At 37.5% G+C, this 23,719-nt stretch overlaps 1 protein-coding gene across 1 annotated transcript in view; it reads right to left on the reverse strand.

Annotated features, from left to right (window-relative positions):
* Positions 1-23,719, reverse strand: part of LOC124179008 (A-kinase anchor protein 200-like) — a 103,422-nt gene that overhangs the window by 52,380 nt on the left and 27,323 nt on the right. The window contains exon 2 of the mRNA XM_046562931.1: positions 18,029-18,088. The gene's annotated coding sequence lies outside the window, so the exon portion shown is untranslated. The remainder of the gene's footprint in view (positions 1-18,028; positions 18,089-23,719) is intronic.

Here is a 23,719-nt window from a genome sequence, read left to right on the forward strand (position 1 = left end):
TCTAAACTTTACACAAACTCAACATTAACTGCACACAGTTTAGGCATGCTGGGCAGCAGCACTCGTATACGTGTTTACCATAAAGCGTTAATTACTTTTCTTATTTATTGGTGTGTTTCTTTTTTTTTTTTTTTCCCCTTTCAGTTTGCCGATGTAGAGCGAACTCCTCTATAATAGTATAACAATATCCTTCCCCTGTGGTTTCGTTTTTGTTTTTTTTTTTTTCTGTTTTCTTTTTAACTATTTTTCGTTCTTCGACGATCAGTCCTCACTCTACGACGGGCAACGAAAGAATGAGAGCGAGGTTTGCTCCACGACTCGCTACCACGGCCCCCCGGGTCTTGCGCGTTGCTCCTCCGGGTCTCCCGAGGGTCGAAGGAAGGGAGAAGGGAGAAGGGCGAAGGGCGAAGGGAGAAGGGAGAAGGGAAAGCGGCAAAAACGCGGCGATCTTAGGGCGCGGCCCTTCGAACCGTGACCCACCCGCGTCTCTCCCTTTCTCCCTCGATATCCTCTCCGTCCAATTGATGAGGAATTTTGTATCACTTGACGAAATGGGTAGACTGATGTGTATAGATTCACATTCACGTCTAATTGTGAAGAAGGAATTGCAGAAAAAAGACGGACGAAGTGTGTACGAGTGGCTCACCTCACGACTGCTTGAAATTTTACCCGAATCATTTGCGTAATATGTGGGACGGACGGAGTTGGAGTTCCGAATTTGTAGAGTTTTGAGAGCGTCCAATTCCGAATTATTTGGTGGCGAAACTTGAATTAGAGAAATTAAACTTTGAAGAAACAACAGAGTTTCGAATGGTTGGAAACCCGATCGTTCAAAGTTCCGATATGAAAGTTTTTCAAAAAATTCAAATTACGACAGAACAAAATTCCGGAATGTAAAGTTCCGATAGAGTAAAATTCCGCAAGTTAAAATATACTCACACAGGGTAGTGGGTGTAAGAAAATCAGAAAAAGCGAAAATCAAAATCACCAGAATTCCGAACGTAAAAATATGAAAAATCCAAAACAAAGAAAGATCAAAGTGGTGAGATTTCACCGAGCCAGAAATTTACAGAACTGAAAATCTTCGATCATTGGAAATTTCCATGATTCAGATTTTCTAAATTTTCTCATTTTCGCACTTTCCGAACTTTGACTTGTCCAAATTACGCCTTATCGGTATTTTGTCCTTTTGGAACTTTGCACTTTCAGGACTTTGAGCATGCGTTTCGGACTATTCGAAACTTTGATGTTCGTCAAAGTTCGATTTTGTTACTTCAAGTTTCGCGGCCAAAAAATTCGTAATTTGGGGCTTTCGGAACTTTTCAAATACGGAATTTCAAACCCGCCCCCCGTTTACGTTTCATTCGTTAGCAAAAAAGAAGAAATTCGATCAACTATCAACGAGTGCATATTTGTAACCGTAAAAGGACGTTAAAAAAATTGAAATCACAGAGCAATCAAAAATGTGCTAAAAGACACACGTACAAGTTAAATAAAAAAATGAGACGAACAAGACGAATCTATTTATACGCTGATTGCGGATGTATATGTTTTTTCCTTCAAAGAATTAAACAAACGTAAATAATTACTAAGTAGGTACAAGGTACAAGGGTACAAAGTTTACGAAGCAACGTTTACAACCGTGATTATGCGCGGCGGAGAAAACGTTGCATGGGAAACAACGCGTTATTGCGAAAGTGAGCTTGACGATACGAGCTTTTGTCCTTATTATAATTCTATGAATACCTGCAACAATATAACATGTGTAGACCATGGATATGTGATATACGTATATAACATATACGCGGCAGAATCCTCGAGACACAACCGCATTCTTTTCTCATCACAAAATATACCCCGTGGAAGAAACTGGTTTCTCAGTTACGCCCGTGTCTATATTTTTATTTCGTTTTGACTGGTCGATTTTTAAACCGGACACCAACGGTCTTCGTGTATGTATATATATCTAAGAGGCATTCGATGCCAACTTGACCAACGTTCAACACCGCGGATTATTGCAATCTGAATCGGTTCTGAAAACAAATGAATAAATAAATAAAAGTGAAAATTACACGGTGTTGCAATTTCAACATTCTAACAAAAAAAAAAGTAATATTTAACAGATTTCGAGATATTTTATTCTCATTCTTCGATTCGAGAAAAAAAGATGCGTTGCTTATTTATGATCTTTATCTGGATATTCTTCTTCTTTTGTTTCATTTATTTGTATGAATTGTAAACGAGAAGAAAAAAAAAAAAACATCATAATTTTGAAAACAATGGTTGAGAGAATTGACATTTCGAAATAGCAGCCAACAAGAAAATCATCTATTAAATTCATTGTGATAAAAATAAAAGGTTGACCGAGTTGTCTCACTGTCAGCTAAATTCTAAATTTTCTTTCACGACATCGTTTGTCCAGGATTATGTTGTGTACCGTATATAAGTCAATTCTTCCAGATTTCGTGACTGAGCACGAGAGACTTCGGTTAGTGGCGAAGAAAGAGAAGGGGGAGTATCACGTTGTAATAAACCTACTGAACTCACTTATCATTCTTCGTAATACGGACAATACGTATTAATACTCCTGTTGTATAAAACGCGAGTCAACCGCACATCGCAGCGAAAAGAGAATTATTTTTCATCCAATCGTAAATCGTTTCCATACTGTGTGTAAGAAATATTAAATAACGTACGACTTTACACGTGTCTCAAGTAAGAGAGGCAACGTTTAATGAGAATCAGTAGCTTGCGGTATGTATACACGTCACACTCATACCTAGATATTATATTAAATTCCGGAAATTCAGATAAAAACCTTATACACGTACACATGTATGATGCGTATACGCTTACGAGTAGTCCGTAATTATTCAACGTCTCTTTCGTTAGCGCAAATGTAAGACAGATATCGCCGTATCATTAACGGATTACGCGACTTAAATTTACAAGTATACGATTTAACGAGCTTAAACTCTTCATCGGATACGAAATTTGAAACGAGAATCAAAAAGAGAAGAAGAAAACCGATGGAAAAAGAAAAAAAGAAAAAAAAAAAAACAAACTCACCACCGACATTCAAAACCAATGACCATTGAATTTTATGAATCTTTTACCGTTTCAAAAGTAACATCTGTAAATAATAACGATAGGAATCTGGGAAATGATTGATGTATTACAAACACATCGTTGTACAGTTGAATTAATACTTGCAGACGTGAGGACCGAATGACGCGGAAATTGGCAAGTTTTCTATCTCGCAAGTGATAATAACTTGAGGACAGCACGCAATATGATCCCGAGTCAGAGCCGAACGTTCGTACGTTGCTCGCGAAACATTTTCTTAGTAACAAGAAATTGCGCAGTTAATCAACGATAACGAGGTTTATCATCGCGCGGACGTTCACGGAATTCGAATCGTGTGCCAATGCACCGTATTACAAATTATTGTACGTTATGCATGTCGTTGAAAAATTGTCAACACTCTCGCATAATGCGTCGCAAATATCATTATACATACACATTGTGCATTGCGTGTGCGTGTCGTTGTACAAGAATCGTACAATATTATACAACGATTCATCATCTTTGTCGTGAATTGATTATTGATTCGAGTTAAAAGTTTACGCACGCATATAGATAACGATATTGTCTTAGGCGGAAAAATTATTTTTATTGTTATTTTTATCGAACATTTCGAATTCGCAAATAGTGATTTATTCGTACAGTCATTTTTCTCGAAACGCGTAAGTGTCGCACGCCCATACATCGTTGCACGTATGCATACGTGTGACTTTTCACCGTGCCGAATGGAATGACTCATATATTTCGTACGTGGAGTCGCACGACGCGACGTGCGTACGTATATACACACATATTGAATAAACATACCCTGTACATGCGACACAAAAGTGCAAGGAAATGCTCGTTAACGTTGTTTAAAGCAAACTGAAATCGTCGGCGGAGAGTCGAAATTGCAACGCATTGCTTGCCGCACAATTTATATATATATATAATATAATATATGATGGAATAAACTCGACGAAGGTAAGCAGCTGAGTTGCAAATTATAACCAATTGTAAATAAAGTTTAAACTTTGTCTGCTCGAACTTGACCGATGCGGTGATTGCATCGTTTGGATAACAAATTAGGTATGAAAGAACGTAATTTGAAACGACGTTGCAAAATATGATTCATTCCGATTCGCGAACAATATTCCGCGCCTCGAAACGTCGATGAACATATTTTGTGCAAGAATTTTTTTAATGTACGACTATTTTATTTCTCCAACTTTGCATCTCCCGATGAAATAATTCGAGTATATTTTTCTTCGCTAGTTTTCGTCACGAAATGAAATCAAAGAGTAAGAAAAATTTCAACACTCAAACTTGCCCTGCGAATGAAATATTTACAGGGTGTTCTAATTCGTTGAAAAATTTAGATTTCAGGACTGTTTTCACAAATTTCAGGGACGAATCAATTGAAACATTTTAGGAGCTTGATTTCGTTTCCTTATAAATTTTTAATGATAGAATAAATTGGTTGAATGTTGAATCGAAAATTTTATACAGCAGTTCATGCACGGAATGAATTTCCAACAACTCATTCAAGGCTCGAGACCGCGTATTACAAATGAAATCTCACGGGTTTCGATAAAAAAATTTATCGTGTCATCTATTCCATGATAAATCAAAATATTCCGAAACTTGAGTAGCAATTTTTGTTTACCAGGATTTAAGGATATTCAAAAAAAACAATAGACAACCTGCATTTAATATGATTTTGCATTGGTTCATTCCGCGTGCGTACGAATCAATCGCGCATTTAATTATGTAACGTAACGTTGCGATGAAATAAAGATGAAAATAACAAAGTAGTACAATAATAACGATACGTCAATTATTATACGCAGTTTATTCGTTTCTGTGCTTGACAGTGAATAATATGCATGAATCACAATTGGAATGAAATAAACCGATGAAGATGATCGGTTCGTCGTTATCACAGTGATAATCCTTGATCTCTGTCAACAATCTCCAGGGTTTAAGCAAAATTTGGATGACTTTCAAAAAAAAAAAAAAAAATAGCCACAGAAAAACGAAATTGTCTGTTTCAAAAATCGCACCTTGTTCACATCCCCTCGACGTTGATGATGATAAGATTAATCTAACGACCTCATTACGCAAATACTCTCCTGTATTATTGCTGAATAATAATAATAATAATAATAATAATAATAATAACAACAACAACAGTAATTATAATACTAACTTAAAATTTAAAAAATAAAGAAAGAAAAAAAAAACTAATCTCACGGTATTGGGAAGCTTGCGTCGTCTGCGACTGTGTTCAGGTGTGAAAAGTCTGCACGTGAGGAATGGCACTGAAAATTCCAGCAGTGTCAACGCGTTATCTAACTTCAGCATTCCTGACTCGTAGTCGGTAGACCGTTTGAATCGAGTCAAGCTTGCTTCGTTTGGTCATGCTTCTCGGAAGCGATGCAAAGAATGGTAGAGCAGAGGGGAGGGGGAGAGAGAGAGAGAGAGAGAGAGATAGCGAAAGAAGAAAAAGAAATGGAGGAATAGCTCTACATTTCGTACCGCGTTATATTTTCAACAGCTTATACGTCCGTGTATTATAAATAAATGAATTTATTCGGAGTTGGCCAGTGGTTGACTATTTATTTGTTACGACTTTTCGGCGACTTCCTCGCGTAATGGCGAATTAAGAAGATGGCCGGCAATGCCCGGCAGAAACGTCGCAATAAATAAATATTCAACCGCTGGCCAACTCCGACCAAATTCATTTATTTAACCAACGCACCATGGTCACGATATCCAAATCAATGTATATATTATACATGACTAACAGTACGCGGTACGAGCGATTAATTGGCGAAGATTATGCACCCGATTGGATGTGCTTTGAAATTCCTCTACTTGTGGACGATGATCGTTGTCAACCGCGTCGAACAGATTTTCATACAACTCGTAATATTAACTTATCGTCGCACTCGCTGATTCGCAGAATTCATACACAATGTTAAAATCACACATGCAAGCACGTGTAAATTTTTCACAAACTCGTACAGCACAGAATTCGACGAGAACATTTCGGTTTCGTATTTTAAATTCTACAGTTCGAGTAAATGCGATTTTTTTTTTATACGGCTACGTTATCGTATCGTTTGGATAAAAATCTGCAAAATACTGTGCTTGAATAATATAATGAAAAAAATTAAATAGAATAAATGAATGAATAAATCATAATAAACTCTAATTGAAAATCGAAATGAACTCTAATCAATATGTATCGGGATGGTCCTTACATGGAGTCGAAAATATAATTCATGATGCAGTTTGCATAAAATTACGTCTAAAATAAAGCCCAAGATTAACGATTACACCAAAGTTTTTTTTCTAAATTTGCCGTCAGTAGAAAAAAAGGTAAACTCTACGCGATTTCTATACAAAACCAAGCCAGAACAAGCCAATATTTGAAAACTTCATTCTGCTATATTGCTTCTTCTTTCAACCAATCGGCAACGTAACTCGGAAACTTTCCACCTTTCCCAGTTTTCCACAATCCGTGGCGACTCCGATCGTACATTACGTAAACATAAATACATACGCGAAGCATAATAAAAAATCTATAAGATTCTACATAAAATTGGAGGAAAGAATGGAATTTTAGTTTTTTTTTTTCTTTTTTTTTCTTTTTTAGTTTTGTTTCTTTTCCCCCTCAAGTACAGATAAATCATAGTACAGGTATACGTGCAGATGTCGACCTGCCGCGTTACGAGCCGATCACGGAGATAGGAGCGCGTTGCGGGATATTATATATTTATAAACTTCGAGAAACGAATTTGAGAAACCTTCCTAGAAGGCTATCTCTTGTCGGTAGAGCTGGGTACACGATAGGATATCGATATTTCCTTCTTCTTCTTTCTTTCTTTTTTTTTTTTCTATTTCTTTTATCTTTTCACTTTCTCTTTGTCCCTCTCACGACGAAAATAAACCCGGAAGCCTCCTCACGGAGAATCTCGGTTCGAGTTCCATCGCGTCATAATTATACTGCGGACGTTAAACTATGTATAATAAGTTTAATCACACACACATATATATATATATATATATATATATATATATATATATATATATATAAAATGTACAAACAACGCATCGCGTATTATTTAAACGCAAGGAAATGACGGACACGCCGAACGATACGAGTTTGTACATCCCAGAAGTTTGTACATAGTATCATATGCATACATATTACATATGTATATATATATATATAACTGCCGGAAATTTGTTATCATTGAAAATGAGACAGCGCACCGGGAGTTCGCCAGCACCGAGCACAACATGCAGGCAGGCCTTTCTCTTATCGCAAAAATAGCGTAGTACATTTAAATGTACGCGAACAAAAAGTCAACGTGAATTACGAGCTAGTTAGTCATAAATTAAATAACAGGCTGGCGAATTTTTGCAATGAGTCAGTCAGTTTGAAATCAATATCGAAGAAACGACCCGGTTAGCAATCTACGGTAAATAATACGTATCGTAAATGCTGTCGATATGTTTTCACACCGTTTTATCAAAATTCTACACAACCATTTTTACCGGCAATGGTACGAAAGTCGGCGGTACTTGTAACGACGCATTGAATACGAAATTTTGTTGAAATTGCAAACTCCTCCACAGTAATACACACGGTGTACGTGTAACAGCGAAACGGTTATTATATCTCTTCTGAGCCAGCTTGTCGCATTTATACGTACATATATACATATATATTCATTTAGATTCATTTGTTCAGGTAAAATTACGTCATTTCATACATATATATATACATATATGTGTCGATATGACGAGTTCATTCACGGCTCAATTGCCAATATTTTTCTGCGGTATCTTTTGTTTTATTTATTTTATTTTACTTCTTTTTTCGCCAACGACCATTTCAATCTTTTCATTCATTCTTCTCACTCGATTTTTGTTTTTTCTTTTCTTTTTCTACTTATATCTTGTACGGCAGATCGAAGCTACGGATATAATACCGGTTCAAGAATTTAATTTCACGCAGTTTGACGATAAGTTTTTCGTGCGAGAATTTGATCGGTGCGTAAAATCGAGTTGATGCAAAGTAAAAATGATTAATTATGATATTAATAAACAGGAATCTTGTTAGAATTGTGACGATTGAGAAACGGATCCGTTTTCATCTTTTTCGACAATTTCAGTGCAACGTTAATCTAAGTCCGCAATTAAACGAGTTTCATCATTTTTTCCCCCGTATATAACAAAAATAAGAAAGAAGACGGTGAAATCTCGATATCAGTGTCAAAATAAATTCAACGACTACTTTTATTCGAATGAAACAAAAAGAAAAAAGAAAAAAAAACTGGGTAAAAAAATGTCGTTATATCGTAACCAGAAATAATAAAACATTGAAATATGATGTTAACAAATCACCGATTGGATGAAATCAGCGAGTGAAACAGAGGCGGCACAATCATCGTTTATTAAATACGCCGAAATTCGTATCGATAAAATGAGTCGCGATTCGAATTCTTGACCGTCGAGTATTGCGAGACCAGTGAATCATCATTTTCGCGGTATACAATATCAGTTACAGGAAGATGAGTGTGAAATTAGCATTTCCTGGTTGCAAGCCCGAAAACTACTCAACTCCCAGTTAGGCGCTACGACATTGATTTCACATTCACGATTAATTAACGTATAATATTATCACCGGTCGTAAATTACACCTATAAATATAAATTCGGGACGTTATATCTGCCCGGCATTTCACGTAATTGGTTATTATAAGAATTTTCTTCTAGCGAACGGTTATAAAAATCTATAAATTACTCCTCTTGTTGCATTTTTTTTTTTTTTTAATGAATTTCACGAATTTTCGTACAACTGATACGCAAATTTGGACCGATGAAGAATATTAGCAAGGATTAATAAAAGTCGAATCGAAAATCTAAGTTCTAGTTGTTCGTTATTAACAGACTTATAAAACGACTCTGCAGTTATTATATAATTCGTAATCTATTTACCGGTTCAATTATACATGTATACATATATATATGTATGAATAAACTGGAGGTCGACGACTGTTTTAAAGTGTTTCGTGTTATACACACACACCTATATAGATATATATACAATAACATATAACATATGTTTATGCATCAGAGATAAGAAACCTGCTTACAATTTATACGCGGAGTATTTAAAAGTACAAAAAACAAAAAAAGGCAAATTAAAACGAGGTAAAGCGCGTTGATTGCTAATTTACGCAGACAGATTTCCTTTTTATATATATATGGTATATTCCACGTCAATTCGACTAGGGTCTGACACTCACTGCGATAGCGACATTTTTGAAAATTATGAAAATAATTACGTCACTTCTGTCACCAAAACCAAAAATATTCCAACCAAAATCAAATTCAGTATCAAAGGACAGTCATTTCTTATTCATTATTTAATCAATTGAAATTTTTTTTTTTTTTTCGTAATTCTGCTTATTTTGATGTCTATCTTTGTAAGCAAGACAGATGAATCATCAATTGTAATTGAATTATTGATTGCAATCGTGAAATTTGTTTTTTGCACGGTATTTTGCTACGGAGAAGACTGAATTAATTCGTTTGTGTGTGTGTGTGTGTGTGTCTATTTTTATGCATGGCTATTTTATATGCATGTAATTCATCGAGAGTAAGCGGACGACATCGATAAGAAAAAAATGAATAAATTTACATTCAATAAAGATCGCAACTTAGACCGAAAAAAATCAGAAACGAGATAGAAATGAACATAATTTTGACGGACGGGAGACCTTAACCCGAAAGCTTACAAAAGAGCGGTTGAAGCGTTGATGCGAAGCTGTAATTAATCGTGAGAGAGTGAATTAAAAAAAAAACAAAAAAGAAGTAAAAAAAAAAGAGAAGAAAAAATCCCCGGCGACAAGAAGAGGGCGAAGATCGCAAGGCTTTAAGGCTGATCTAAAAGATGTTCCGATTTAATAGGACAATGGAAGTGGCGGCGCAACAAGAAGAAGAAGGTCGGGGGTTCCTCGGGGCATAATCCGGCTTAAATTAATAAAGTGGTTAATAAGCGACAAAGGCGGTAGTCCCACGCGATTAGACATGCAGAGATTGAAACAACCCGCCAGGGGAGAAGGAGGGGTCGCGTTACGAACGAAGGAACGAAAGCCGCGCCGTAAACGTAACGTAAAGTAACCCGTAACCCGTAACCCGAAGGGGTTTAGCGGACGTGAATGAGAAACTACTCGTCCTCTCGTCGTCGAAACGCTCCCGATTCCAATTAAGACGCAAGACTGCAATTACGATTAAAATTACGTTTACGATTAATACCGGGCTTATTGGGAGCGAGATGAGTCGGTGTGTCCGGCCGCACGTTCGTCGCCGGAAACGGAAGCTCCACCCTACACGATATGTAATGACTCGGGGAAGAATCGTCCGCGTGAAAGCATCCCGCATAACGCGGAGGATAAAGAGAAAGAGGGAGAGAGAGGGAGAGGGAGAGATACCGAGTGCTGTGGCTCGATTTTGCAGTTCTCTCGCCTGCATGTTATAAATATATACGCGATTAGCACGCCGTTGACAATTATCTGTACCATGGCCATGAACCGGCGAATGTCACGGGCGTGAATCGGTTGCCAGATATACGTATGAGCAGCCTTAAGAGGACGCTACGCAGTCGGTCTTTACCGACCGAGTCAAATGCCGCGATTACTCATTTTCGTATTTATTAACCATTTCTCAGAGCCTTTTCGCACATGCTGCGCAAAAGTTACGAATATACTGCGGATGAAGTGCGATTCTAGATTCGACACCGCATGCGAATGAATGTACGCGAAGAAGAATGACAGAAATTATATAATTCTGGCAATTGTAGGAGTACATTTTTTTGCTTTTTCTTTCCAGTTGCGGACACTTTCCTGCCCTCCCTTTTTTTTTTCTTTTTTTTTTTATCGGACATATTGCACGTAGCGACTTTTTCTGGTCAACAATGCGACGGGTCTGATAATAAATGACCAGTGACTTTTTGCTCGGCCGGTAAAAACTGGATACAGTATCCTCATAATTTCAATGTTTCGTGCTTGTCAAAGTTGTTCTCACCCTGTGACGGAACTGTTTCTAATTTTGTAAAAACCTTCACATTTTTCAAATTTGTATAGAAAAGTGTCATTATTATTTTTGTACCATCTGCTATCTAGGTCGCTTGAACAACAAGTTTTAACCTCTCGCGATGATTGTTGAAGCGAAACTTGTCAAAAACAGCGAACGACGATGTTTGTAAGATGTGAACAAGTAAGGCATTAAAGACAGTAGAGAAAAAAAATTAAAAAATTACAGGTACAAAAGGAATATTGAATAACAAGAATTTTTTTTTTTCTGTAGTTCATTATAACCGAGGAGTTAATTTGCCGAATACGAGTGAAAACACAATTACTAGAACGTTTAGTCAGTCGTTCAACGATAGTTACAAAAGTATTGCTTAGAATTTTTTTCCCCATCTCTTTTTCCATCCAATTCAGAAACAGTTAACAATAAAACATGACGTCACGTATTGCACGTAACGATCAAAAGACTAAAATCTGCATCTTCATTCGGAGTATATACAAATAATAATTAAATTTCGCATCTAAGACGCTTGAATGAAAAAAAAATGAAAACGACCGAGTTATTCGTAGATTAGACAGTTTTTCACTCCTGATCCGAATTTGCAAATTACATAAGCTTGTCTTCCGCAAAAGTAAGTTAAAAGTTAAGAGTATTGAATTCGTTCAAATTCCTGTATCAATAATGTGAAGCAAATCAATGACTGCATAAAATTACCTTCAACTAGCTCGATATATTAACTCGAGACCTTGTTCGGTATAAAAAAAAAAAACTCCGTCTAACGGTCCAATCCAACCTTGTGCCTTATATCGCCTGCAGCGGAAGCAGTAGCAGAAGTCAACGGTTCTTAGCTACGATAGTCACGGTTCGAGTACGCATACCAGGTAATTACCATTAGCCATTACGCACTATTACCCAGACGAACGAATGAATGAATGAATGAATGAATGAATGAACGAATGGATAAACGCCTACGTTTCATCGCGCGTGATTTAAAGATCGTTAGCACGCGTACAAAGCATGCGTACCTCGCGGTTACAAATTAAGCTGAACAAAGTTGCATAGAGATGAGTGTATTTTCTTTGAGCATATTTTGCAGGAAAAAAAAAAAAAAAAAAAAAAAAAATTTCAAAAGTCACGCAACGTCTAAAATTTGACGATAGTGATTTTTGTTTAAATATTTCATTTCCGCACGTCAACTTCGTCTTCGAAAATCACGCGTATAATTTTGCCGTCTGGTGGTTGACGAAAATACTCAAAATAAAAATTCAATCCAAGCGTGCGACGCGATATGACGACGACATATGGTGGTGGGAAAACAGTCGAAACCTTTTCAACCGTAAACACGTCTGACAATCACTCGAGTGTCACCGAAATGTGAACTGATAACGATATCACAAAGGCATTAAAAATATCCCCCCCACGACAATCTATAATTACCGGAAACGTTTGTACGTTATGAACAACAGCAATTGTCCGGCTAAAAATGAATGGAAGAGCCAAAATGAGAAGGGAAAAGAAAATGTCGACAACGTGAACAAATTAGGACCTGATAAACGAACTGAAACAGAAAACTAATTGCTTCGAACCTAATATAGAAACTACTCGCTCATTCGTTTCGTTTTTTTTTTTACTATATTCACACGTTTTTTATTCGCTTTAATACAGGACGAGGAGAAACTTGGGATTAATTTAATAACAATCTCAGTCTCTTGTACAAGTGGAAGAAACTAGCGAAGCACGTCGTACGTATGATAAACCATACCGTGACATTAGAGTACATGTTGTATGAATTATATTAGTTGGCACGAGTAAACTGTTTATAACGAAGGATCTGCACCGTGGAGCGGAAAATATTAACAGCTGCGTGATGTACTTATAACATGATAATTTAAATGAAGACGCGATACTGATAAATCTTCAAGAAGATGGGATATCATACAATACCGCCGTAGAACAGTTTATTTTTATTCAATTTGTAAAGAGAAAAATTCTTCCTACGTGCGACGAGTCAAAGCACTCGATTCAACTAACCGGATGATAACAATAATCCATACAGCTGTAAATAAATAATTAAACGTTTCCCGTAGACTTAATTTGAGCGTAACAATTATATGCTGCAAAGCGATAAGTTTGCTATGAGAAACGAAACGAAACGAATTTCCCTTGTAAAGATTTGACGTAAGAAAAAAAAAAAAAAAAAATTGATGCTACGAAAAATGATTAAAAAAAAAAAATCGTTATCACGGATCCAACATCTGTTTAAATAATTGTTTTTATTTCTCACAATTGAGGTAATTACGACACGGGCGCGGAGGACAGTAAAATTAAAAAAAATACCAAATACTTTGGAGCCGGGGTGGAAAAATAACAAAATTGGCGAAACAATGATTAATCGCTGCAGTAATTGACACCGAGGCAACGCGTGATTAATTATTTTATGCGCAATACGCCGAGGTGTTGGTGGGTGAGTTATTTTATTATTAAGACTAAACTTCCACTTCCGAATAAAATTCACGTTGCGTGGGTGAAGGGAGAGAGACAACGGTACTTGACATCCGTCGGAACTCTGGCCGACTGACGCCCGAAATAATATTCATAAATGGTACAACGATAATAACAACAACAATAACAATAATAATAATAATACACGTACATATTACACATCGAAATATTCGTGAGAAGTAACAATTGCAAAGTGGGAGGAGGTTGAGGAGGGATACCGAAAGAAAAAAAGGGTGCACGTAACGAAAAGTGATTGAACAAAAGAGAAAAATACGTGACTATTCGTGAAAGTCGTAGTTTGCGAATTATTAAATTTAGATTTTTGTACACATATTATGCATGGATCGAGGTATGCGTGGGAAAATTCGAAAAACTCCGATGCACCGAAGTGTAAAGTTGATAATTACCCTTAAGCGGATGCTGTAGTCGCTCCTTCTTTACCGACTGCGTTAGATGTCGTCCATTTTCACCATTATCAGAGGTTAGGTATGCATCGTAATGCGAAAATCAACGTATCAGCTGTATTGTACATACAATTGAGAACAAAAAATAACCAACAGATTTCGGTTAAACGCAAAAATAAACCAACGACATAAAAAATCGCGATCACGGTTTCGTATTTTTCACGGCGAATCATTATTTCTGAACCTAATCATTGAGGCGTTGGTGTGTTTTTCGTTCATGTAATCGCACGTACAATTCGGCTTTTGCGTCCTTTTCTGCATTGACAAAATTAACCATTAGCCAAAAATGGATGACAATTAACGCGGTAGTTAGAAACGCTCTAAAATATTCGAAAAAAGGTTAGCATGACATATTTTGTTGGCCGAATTGCGTGATTTCCAAATTGACAAATACCACAGGAAAAACATTCCGCGTATCACACGCTGTTGTATCAATTTTCAACGTTACTGTATTAATATCGATGCTTGCCTCGGTCGAAACCATGAGATTGTATTTATCGTAAAGTATCGGCTATAGAAGGGAAGCGCAAACGTACGAGGTCATAGTTCGAGCGTGTGTTTATTCGAAGCGACAGGAAGGTTCGAGTTTCATTCTACACACATGCCTGCAACAACTTCGTAAACCAATTACAAGCTCGAATGACTCAAAGATGATTATTATTTTCACGGTATGGCGTGCTGTTGCCGCATACCTGAATAAAGCAGGCAGTTTCAAAGGTCGCACTTTATTTTTTCGTTCTACCCAAACACTGAGAGATATTTTTTTTTTTCGGTTACCGCTCATTCCTTAAATATTTACCACGAAGATGAAAATTAGTTTTATAGCTGTCACCGGAAAGTCTAGTATCTCTTACTATTCTTTCTCATTACGATCACTGTTGCTATATTTTCCTGCAACTGTTGCGAAAATTTAATGCTTGTGCAACAGTAAATTGACGTTAAAGCCTTATTTAACTAAAAGAGTAAACCTCACAAACTGATTTTGCGTTATAATTACCAAAAAAGGATCGACGATATCGTAAAATGTTTACGCGTATCTCGTTTTTCTTAATTCCAACAATATTCAAACAGTTCTTTCAACGATACTTGTTTTACCGAATTATTCTAGACACCGTATGATGTCAAATGATATTATTCTCAGTGCACGATCTCTGAAGCTAACTAAATTCAAATATAAAAACTAACGTATATACCTGTAAAATATATGTATACGTACATATAATGGAAAATTTTAAAACACAAGATGAGGAAAAAAAAGATTTAGCACAAGTTCTAGGCTCCATTTTCTTGGATTATGAAAGAGAGTGAAAAAGCATCGGCTAGATAATATAACACAGACTGCAGTCGATGGCGCATAAACGATCACGTAGGTAGGTAAATACGCAGGGTATACAGGAAACGGAAACAATCATTACACCTTCCCGCTTATACTAAACAGGTTTACAACGCCAGCGCGGCGGCGGCTCGTCATAGCTACAAAGAATATCAAAAAGGCTTTCCCATTCATGATATTTGACCAACTACAACGGCGCGCATTGCACTCGCTGTCTTTTGACATTGTGTGTATTAGAATGGAAGTGAAAATAATATATATAATAGAACAGTCTGGAATGGAATGGAATGTAATGGTAAGGAATGAAATGAAGTTACTAACTCGGTGACGGGTTACTCACAATAATAACGACAATGACACGAGCTCGAGTTTAACGGTGAAAAGACTTGCTTACGTTATACCTTTACAACATGCAAGATAAATTTAGCCCGAACAAAGAAACACCAGTTAAAAGCAACTGTTGCGCACAGTGAAAAATAAAAGTAAATTTCGATTTTGAGTCGAAAAATTTTAATTCCAGATTATTACGAACTATAAAAAGTTTTGATTTTATAAATACCTTTTTTAGGTTTACACCACCATCCTAATTTATCGATTATTTTCATACTTCGCCGATTTCCGAATTATCGTTTCTAAATTGAGATTTTTTTCGACAATATTAACGAAACGTAACGGAAAAATAATTTCTTGATATGGAATTTTTTTAAATCGCGTTATTACAGCCGGTATGTAAGTAACAGTATAATTAACAGAATTTGAGTCATCCAGCAACGAGTATATATGTATTTTTTTTTTATTTATTGACGATGTTGCTTTTTCTTTTACACATACATATGTATAAGTCGGTCAACCACGTTGACCGATTAACTGATACAAGTGTATTAAGCGTGGCATACAACGAAAAAAGCTTCGGAGATAAAGTTGTTTGATGTTTACCGAGCAGCAGTTTACATGTAACTTTAGTTTTTTCTGTTTCTTCTTATACTGGTAATAAAAATTTTCCCACTGTGCGCGTTTTTTTTTTTTTATTTTTTCCTTTTTCCATATATATATACGACGAAAGCCTTGCGACCATTTTCTTCCTTTTTCACTCCAGCAAACGCTTTTATTTGCAACGGAATTGCTTTTCATCTTCTACAATATGAAAGGAGGACGGAGGAGGGGGACTAGACCTGATCGATTGAAAAGTCAATAGAAACGAAATGCTTGCAGTCTCAATCTTCTGTGGATTGAGACGAAGAACCTCCTCTATCCTCGATGTGTTTCGTAATAATTGATAAATCCTATTTCAAATATGCCTGCAGGTTACAACTATAATTTGTAGAAATCATCTCGTCGTTTCCTCCGACAGAAATAACCGGTACGAAAATTACTACGTTGTATAATAGCAAGAATTAAATGAACCGTACGATAAACTCCCATTTTACAATAAACATGCCATTGAAAAGTGATGTCAAAGTTTTCCTTACCTTTTGCCATTTTTTTTCTTTCTCGATATCGCATTGCTAAACAACCGTATACAACGCCGTTCGACAGTCGTTTAAAGTTTCTACATCACTCGACACATCGTGTTGTTTAACAAAATCTATTTTTAAAACGTCAGCTGCCGCATTAAAAAACGCAAAGATCAGCACATTCGGGAAACGATATCGCAGCTGCTGGCTGCTGCGGCTTCATCGCAGCAGATTTTGCATCTCTCCTTAGCGATGCACTGCGGGATTAAGCGCCATTTGCAAACGTGTAATTAATATAAAACTTGCGGCAAATCTCGATCCGCAAAGTGAACGTACATAAAAAAGTAAGCAGATGCCTTTTATCAGCGGCGATGCAACTCGTTGTGACAAGATGAACGAAGTTCACGGACCTGAATTTTTCCCGATAAGTAAGATTTGGATCCGATGGAACTTTGAGCGTTGGGCTTCGGACCATTCGAGACTTCGATACTTCGTCAAAGTTTGCTTTCTTTACTCTAAGTTTCGCTGTCAACGATTCGGAATTTGGCGCTTTCGAAACCTCCAAATTCGAAATTTCAACCCCGCCCCGTCTGCCGATATTTATATCCTTTTCGATAAAGTCCTAAAAATCATCCGTAAGCTCGTACGTATAATCCAAAGGTTGAAAGCAATTGATATGGACGGTTCCACACTCACTTCAGAAGCCTCGAAATGATGGCGCAGAATATAACCCCAGGGGAAGGTCAGGAGGGTCGATTCGAGTTACGGATTTTAAGTATTATATTATTATCGGGTCGTTACGTCGGTGCTAAGTGGGTGAAACGTGTGTGTTCGGTACTAATCTGTTGTTACGGAGATAGGTGGGTGCCTATATTTTCTCGGGAATTATGTATCGGACACTTGTTGACGGGTAAATTACCGTCCTCGCCGACAGAGCGAGAGCCTCGTAGTAACGAGGGCGAAACGCAACTTCGCTCTGGTCTGGTGTTAAATTTCAACAAAACGATGTAGAAGAAAGTGAACCAAGATCGGTCCTCGCAACGGTGAAACACTCGTTCGAACGAGTCGGGGAGGCAAGACGTTTTATCAAAATCAATCACTCACCGAATTGTTTGCTCGTGTTCCAGATATTCTATGTCTTACACCCAGGATACTTCTTTCTATCTGAAACAAAAAGAGTTTTTTATGAAAAAAGTTATCCCATCTTACCACATTTCGCCTCAATGCTCGATCGAACTCAATCTCTTTACGCTTTTCTATATTACCCGTAATTTTTTGTTGCAGTTATTATTTTCGAGCAAGACCATAGCCGTCAAGTTTGATATAAGTTTATTTTGACTACAATTTATAGAAACGCTGTGTATATATGTACGGAATCGAAAAGCTTCGTTTCGATTTTTATGCAATTCGAAAATAGTAATTTGTCTATATGCATCAATTATGCTGCTTTGGTTGTTTTTATATCAAATATGCTACGCTTACTTGTTGTTAGTAGAACTGTGGAGAGATTAGTCACCGTGATTATAGACTCAGTTTTAACTAAGCCTACTATATTCAACCAATTCTGTTAAATCGTTCAAGAATATTTCAATTTCTTGTATGAAAATCGAATAATGAAATATAATAAATAATATAATCAATCAATTAAGTGTGTCCTCCCCTTAAACCGTTGACGAAACGATTGAGAATGGGGAAAAGCGTACGCTTTTCGCCCTGACGATTTTGAAGTACACACTCCCAAGAGGCGATAAAACACCGTACTAGAGCTGAAAATACGATCGCATTGTGCCTAATCTTGATTTACGATTTAGAGAAGGGACCCTGCGACGAATATGCCGCCTGGTTCTAAGACATATGGTGAGAAGAGAAAATTTTTGGTCCAATTTAAACCATAAACAGACTTCGCAAAGTGGCCATAAACAGACGCTGAGATTTGGAAACTTCCTATTTCTTTCAAGTTTTTTTTTGTTTTCTTTTTTCGTTTTTATTTAAAGTAGATGTACTATAAACAAGTTTTGACATTTCTCCTCCCAGATTATTTTACAATCGTATAACGGGTTTAGCTCAAACTGAGGATAATTGGGACATCAAAGAAACATGGAAGTAATTTATATACTTGAAAGGAATTGATTAGGTACCGCAAATTTCAGGACTTCTCTAATTTGATTTCTTCTTCTTTATACAGCGTATTGTATATAGGTAGGTATTCTGTCAAAGTACCGACTAATTTTTGCAAAAATTTATTGCAGGACATTTCCGGGTTGTCCAGAACCCAAGACGCAGTTTTTCCACAAAATTTTCTTCGTCCTACAGATAATAAGTATCCTAATTCTTTTATTGACTTTATTTTACCCTTTTCTCTTTCGATCTGTAATATCAAAGATTAATTTTCACTTTGAATACAAGAAAAAATGGGAGAAAAAAAGAAGAAAAAAAAAAAGATTGACATTTTTATTTTTCTCCGCAATCAACAACCAAGATTCCTTGACAATTTCAAATGTTCTACGACTTTTCTCAAATACCCAAACATTTCGAGGTTTTTCCAGCTAAGCGGCTATTCTCTGACTATACATGTAAAACGACGCTAATTATGAAAATGAAAATTCGCTAAATTCGCCGTTACAAAAAATGTCTTCTGCGAACTAAAAAACTATACTAAACTAAACTAAACTAAATCGACATTTGCGTACAATCCCCCCTTTCAACATGGAACAAAAAAAAAGAACTCTCGACTTTTCTATACTTTATCCAAATTTCAACGCGTCATCGATAAATTCTTGCCATTCGTATGACATTTGTTACAGGTATACCGTATATTCAATATTCGTACACGTTGCTCGTTGAAAGAAAAAAAAAAAAAAAAAAAAAAAATATAAAATTACGACAAAACAAAAAACCAAAGAAGGTGGAACAAGACAAAAATAATAACAATTAACGGTAAGAATGATAAATATTCGTCGGTATAAAAGTCGAATACTTGAATTATATACAACATTGATTTGCCTGGCCTGGGGCTTCAGCGACTCGACAAACCCGGCAGGGGTCGCGTCACCCCAATTCAAAGCGCTGCGCCTCGCCCCGACGGCTCATGGTGATGGCGAAGTACGGGGGCGTCGGGGTGCTCTCTCTCTCTCTCTGTCTCTCTCTCTCCTCCATCATCCCATGCGTGGGTAGGTAGACCTGGCGGTTATGAGGGGGTCTCGTATTGATTCTATGGGGATGATTCATGGGTTTCGCCACCCTCGGGCTAGCGCGTCGGGGTCGAGGGGCTCCGGCCGTGAGGGTGGGTGGGTGGAAGGGAGGGAGGGAGGGGATAAAACCAGAGGGGAGATATCGGTTGTTGTCTACGGCACACGGTCTGGCCGACCGGCTCGCTCTGCACTCTGCGCTTCGTCCTCGTTCTCCTCTCCTCTCTTCGTCGTTGGTCGCGGTTACTCGGGGGAAGGTTTCGTAGGGTGTAACGTGGATTTTCTCGCGAGCGAAAGCGAACTGTGTCCGATCCCCTCGAGGAAATGAGAGAGAGAGAGAGAGAGAGAGCGATCAACGTTATGCTGATTTGATGAGATTACAATTCGAAGAGCACCACGAGCCTTCACGTTCGTTTTACAGATGCATGGGTGAGGGAGGGGGTGGTCCAACTTCGAAGGATAAGTGAAAACAGAAGCTAACCAATCCTCCCTCTTGTTACTGGAACACGTGACCGACCGAGAACTCCATTCTCAACTTTGACACGTATATACATACATATATACGTCTATATATATATAGAGAGAGAGAGAAAGAGAGAGGATTCCAGTTCTATGCTGGAGGTTTATCACTTCGAAATTGGAAATTGTAAAGCTTCAAGCTCAGTGTATCTTTCTCGTGTGAAAGTTATCTCGACCAACGCAGCGATAACGTTCTTTTTATGTTGTTTTTTTTTTTTTTTTATTTTTTCTTCTCCTTACGAATATATTTTCTATGTAAAGAAAAATTCCACGAACATTCTCGGTGAGTATATATACAATAATCATCGATGGATAAAGTTTGGAAGAAATTAATTATGATGATGTTTGAAAAAATCTTTCGGATCGATCGATACGCGATCCGCGTGCGATCTATCGCGATATATCTATACGCGATATATCGTGCGTGAAATATTGTAAGATCAGTAACAAAGTGAATAAATTTCACAACAGATACTCTTTGCAATATAAAACGATGCTACAGTATAAATCGATCACCGTAGAGTTAACCGAAGTCGTTAAATCGAACCAACGAGTTCGCGACACCGACAACAACAGCATAACGGTGAATTTATGTAAGAAATGAGCAAAGTTTCATGGATATCGCTGACGAAGCGAACCGTTGGAAAAAAAAGCTTGTTGGGTATTTCATCTCTCGGAGAATTGATACCCTGGCATCGAGTCGAGTGTGAGGAAAGTAGCAAAAAAGAAAAAAAAAAAAAAAAAAGAAAGAAAGTAAAATAGTGTGGCGGACACGCGCGCGCGCTGCTTCAATTGGCAAATCCAATTCACCGTAACTAATATTACAAATGCGAGGATGCGTGTGGAAGTAGAGAGGATGCAAGCGGCGGAGTCCGGTTTATCCTCGTTTTTCCCCTCCTCGAACCCTTCGTCATCGAATAGGTTAATGCCTTCGCATACTTCTTTCGCACGACGCGGCGTAGGTGGTTGTAGAAATAGGTTGTGGGACTAGTATACATATACTGCAAAGCACATCGCACACCATGACGAAGGTGCGTAGGTATAGGTATAACGCAAAGTGACTGCAGTGAGTCACAGGCTCGTTGCAGGATCAAAAGCGCACCGTAACAGCGTGTTTCGGTCGTAGATTATCTCGGTGGAAGTTTTCCCCAAAGTATTTTGCAGCAGTGGCGATATGCGAGCTGTCTTGTATTTCGTGAACAATCAAACAAACGTATTACCCATTATTTCAAAACCGTATTCCGACCAACGTCGAAACCATAGCGTGGTTTCCATTCGTGCCGTAAGCGACGGTCGGCGACACTGATGAATAATGAATAATTACGCTGTATTGAGTCGCAGCGATAGTCGAACGTTGTCGATAAGCTAAAAAAAAAAAAATAACGAAACGCGAGGTTTTTGTGGTATATCCGAGTGTTTCTACGGCTGCGGGTGTATTCTTTGGTAACTCATCGTATACGGTACCAAGGCATGCTTAAAACGTCGTCGAGGACATAAAGTTACAAATTTTACTTTTTGAAATTTTTGGATGTTTCGGCTGGACAAAGCCAGCCATCGTCAGGGAGAAAAGATTATCCTAGCACTTGAGTTGTGTTTCACATGACAATAGAGTAGAAAATTCACTTGATTATAACGATTTACTCCAAATAACCTTCTCGGGACACGAATCTTCATTCACGCAGTGTAGTTAGTGAAATAATTCAACCCGTCAAATAACCGCCGAGACTAGTTTAGCATTAATTAATCACCGAAATAATTCTTACGCAAATCGACGTTGAATTATAATTACGGCGGTCCAATCCATAACGACGTCGATTCCATTCATCGGTGATGGAATTGGGCGTCGATTCGTGACTAAATTGTATACATCACGTGAAATCTCTGGGGGTTTAGACTCGTGTCGGGGGTTGGAACGGCAGCGATACATTACAGAAAGTATCGAGGTGCAAGTCGGAACACCTAATAGTAAATGGAACTCTTGCAGAAGAGAATTGTACGATTTCAAGTACGAACAAATGATCGAAACGTTGAAATTATGATACTTTGGTGCTGAGCTGAGGGTTTTCTCGACTTGACTTGACTTGACTTGGCTTGGCTTGGCTTGGTTCGGCTCTGCACATTTATCTCCAGCATCGCGTGGGCCTAGACTCGCATCAGACGAAAGCGTGGGTGTGCAGCACCAGCACCGGTAACTCCTCCTCGGTCAAACAACGTTGCACAGAGAGAGGATGCGTTCGTGATTCTAGGTTTATTAATAGAGTTTCTTAATTCATAATTAGCTGAACGCACGTGGAGGAGGTCTCTCGTTGACTGGTCGCAGATTTATTACTGATTTACGACCCTGAACTTGTGATCACGAAATGTGAAAGGGAAATACACGGAAAGTACAAGAACACGGATAAATTGGCTCAGGGAAGCAGCGTGAAGTTTGGTTAAATTCTTCTAAATTCTTACAGCCTGCAGGATGACTTTATACTTTTTTAGCATCGTCAAACCAACCTGAGATTAGCCACGATAGCTTTCTAAACTTTGTGAATAAGTAACTGAACTTCGATTAGGCGACGTAATTAACACCTAAACGGCACAGTAAATTTAACGTAGACAGGCTAATATATATTCTTGTTAAGATTCCACAGTTCATAGGACTCACAAGTTATACCCTACATCACGATGATTCTGCATTCGTACGCAAGAAAGCAGTTTTTACAATTAAAGGGGGAGAAATAAATTTAAGACTACGTTTTTTTTTTTTTAGTCATTTTCATGAATTTTATTGGCAAGAAACGAATGTATATGATTAATTGAAACTTTTATAATATTTTATACATATATTCAAATAAATGTTGTCATTTTTTTCAAGTACTTCCTAGGAAAATATGAAAGATATCAACTTTCACTCATCGGAGGTCCAACAATTTTCACCTGAAATCAATAGGATTTCAAATTCATTTCAAGGGCACGTCTTTCTTCTATAAGAACCAAACTCCCCCCAAAAATATCAAATTTTCAATTTTTTTATTCGGAAGTTACGTTTACATAGAAGAAAGACATGTCCTTAAAGTAAATTTGAAATCCTATCGATTTCACA

This window comes from Neodiprion fabricii, chromosome 3 (genome assembly GCF_021155785.1).
Source record: "Neodiprion fabricii isolate iyNeoFabr1 chromosome 3, iyNeoFabr1.1, whole genome shotgun sequence".
Classification (NCBI taxonomy): Eukaryota; Metazoa; Arthropoda; class Insecta; order Hymenoptera; family Diprionidae; genus Neodiprion; species Neodiprion fabricii.